General features: G+C 42.7%; 1 protein-coding gene across 2 annotated transcripts in view; it reads left to right on the forward strand.

Moving 5' to 3' along the window:
* Positions 1-2,681, forward strand: part of ZNF383 (zinc finger protein 383) — a 26,364-nt gene that overhangs the window by 9,661 nt on the left and 14,022 nt on the right. The window contains exon 4 of one of the 2 annotated variants that reach the window (XM_011992646.1): positions 234-331. The gene's annotated coding sequence lies outside the window, so the exon portion shown is untranslated. Of the gene's footprint in view, positions 1-233; positions 332-864; positions 1,075-2,681 lie in introns of those variants that run through there. The other variant, XM_011992640.1, reaches the window with a different exon arrangement.

The raw sequence follows: 2,681 nt of genomic DNA on the forward strand, positions 1-2,681 counted from the left end.
GCCTCCCAGGTTCACGTCATTCTCCTGCCTCAGCCTCTCGAGTAGCTGGGACTACAGGCGACCACCACACCACCAGCTAATTTTTTGTATTTTTAGTACAGATAGGGTCTCGATCTCCTTGACCTTGTGATCCACCTGCCTCGGCCTCCCAAAGTGCTGTGATTACAGGCGTGAGCCACCACACCCAGCCAATTTTTTTTTTTTTTTGCAAAGGAGTCTTGCTCTCTCACCAGGGTGGAGTGCAATGGCACGATCTCAGCTCACTGCAGCCTCTGCCTCCTGGGTTCAAGTGATTCTCCTGCCTCAGCCTCCCGAGTAGCTGGGACTATAGGCGCCTGCCACCACGCCCAGCTAATTTGTTTTTTTTGTATTTTAGTAGAGATGGGGTTTCACCATGTTGGCCAGGATGGTCTCGATCCCCTGACCTGATAAAATATTTTTAACTTCCATTGCAATTTATTCTTTGAGCCACCAGTTATTTTAAATACATTGCTTAAATCCCTGACTTAGCATAATGTCCTCAGGGTTCAAACATGTAGCATGTGACAGGACTTACTTTTTTGTTGTTATTTGTTTTAATATGCTTTATTTTTTAGGGTGCTTCTAGGTTCACAGTAAAATTGAGCAGAAGGTACAGAGATTTCCCATATGCCTCTTTCACCCACACATGTATGATCTCCCCCATCATCAACCTTCCCCATCAGAGTGGGTACATTTATTACAACTCATGGACCCATGTGGACACATCATTATCACTGAGTCTATAGTTTACATTAGGGTTCACTCCTGGTGTTATACATCCATGGGTTTGGACAAATGTATAAAGACATGTATCTCCATTATGATGTCATGCATATGAATTCCATTGCTCTAAAAGGCCTCTGCCCTGACTGATCCTCCCTCCCTGTCAGCTCCTAATCTTTTTATTGTCTCCATAGTTTTGCCTTTTCCAGAATGTTGTAATCATACAGTATGTAGTCTTTTGAATTGGCTTCTTTCACTTAGTAATGTGCATTTAAGTTTCCTAAGCTGTTGATCATGAGACTGAGTCTCTTTTTATACTTCATCAGACATGTAAGTTTCTATTTTTAATATAGATTTTAATTTTTGTAAGTCAGTTCATTTATTGGACAAGATATGTGCTTTAAATTTTTGCATGGTCTGCAGTTTCACTACAGCTCATCCCCCTGTTATTAAGATACATTGACCTGGGCTAGTGATATTTTAAAATCTTATTTATTTATTCTTTTTTTGAGATGTAGTCTTGCTCTGTTGCCAGGCTGGAGTGTAGTGGCATGATCTCGGCGCACTGCAACCTTGGCCTCCTGATTCTCCTACCTAAGCCTCCCAAGTAGCTGGGATTACAGGCACCCACCACCACACCCAGCTAATTTTTGTATTTTTAGTAGAGGCAGAGTTTCACCACGTTGGCCAGGATGGTCTTGACCTGTTGACGTCGTGATCTGCCCTCCTCAGCCTCCCAAAGTGCTGGGATTACAGGCATGAGCCACTGTACCCAGCTAGGCATTTTTAAAAAACTTAAATCTCCCTTATTAATATCACTATGTAATTATTAGGGGTTTAATATTGTTAAGAGAATGTTTACTTCCTAGGTGATAATAGGTTGAGTATGTGTAGGGTCCAGCCCTACAGGGCCTGTGGGTTTTTCTCTTTGTGTGTGGAGACAAGAGATTGTAGAACTAAAGACACAAGACAAAGAGAACAAAAGACAGCTGAGCCTGGGGGACAGCTACCACCAAGACACGGAGACTGGTAGTGGCCCCGAATGCCTGGTCGCGCGCTGTTATTTATTGTGTATAAGGCAAAGGGGCAGGATATGGAGTGAGAGTCATCTCCAATGATAGGTAAGGTCACGCGAGTCATATGTCCACCGGACAGGGGGCCCTTCCCTATTTGGTCGCCGAGGGAGAGAGAGAGAGGGGACAGTTTACATCATTATTTTTTTTAATGTATTTTAAAGACTTTAGTACTTTTACTAATTTTGTTACTGTTATTTAGAGGGCGGAGCCAGGTGTACAGGGCAGAACATGAAAGCAGACCATGGGCGTGACTGCTGAAGCACAGCATCACAGGGAGACGGTTAGGCCTCTGGATGGCTGTGGGCGGGCCTGACTAATGTCAGGCCTTTTACGAGAGGTGGTGGAGCAGAGTGTGTTTTAACTCCTCCGGAGAAAGGGGGGGACTTGTTTTCCCAGTCTGTTAAGTAACGGGTGCCTACCCAGGCACTGGTGCTGCCGCTAGACCAAGAAGCCCTCTAGTGGCCCTGTCTGGGCATAACAGAGGGCTCACGTTTTTGTTTGGGCCATTTTTTACCGTGTCCCTTTAGTTTTTATCTCTGTACCATGTTCCTTTAGTTTCTATCTCTGTATGACCTGGGTTTTTATAGGTTATAATTGTAGCGCAAAGATTATTATTGGAATAAAGAGTAATGCTACAAACTAATGATTAATAATATTTATATATAATTATAATTTATTTTTGGTACAACTATTTTTATTGTATATATTTTGTGTATTATACTAAAACAGCTTGTACCCTAGGTCTCTTGCCTTAACACCTGGTTGACTTGCCACCCACAGTATGCCATAAGCTTTAAGCTCTCTTTTGGAACATTTGGCTAATTTGTTATTTTATTGTATCCCATTTCTATCCTTGGTTTT

Source organism: Mandrillus leucophaeus, unplaced genomic scaffold (assembly GCF_000951045.1).
Source record: "Mandrillus leucophaeus isolate KB7577 unplaced genomic scaffold, Mleu.le_1.0 Scaffold1107, whole genome shotgun sequence".
NCBI lineage: Eukaryota > Metazoa > Chordata > Mammalia > Primates > Cercopithecidae > Mandrillus > Mandrillus leucophaeus.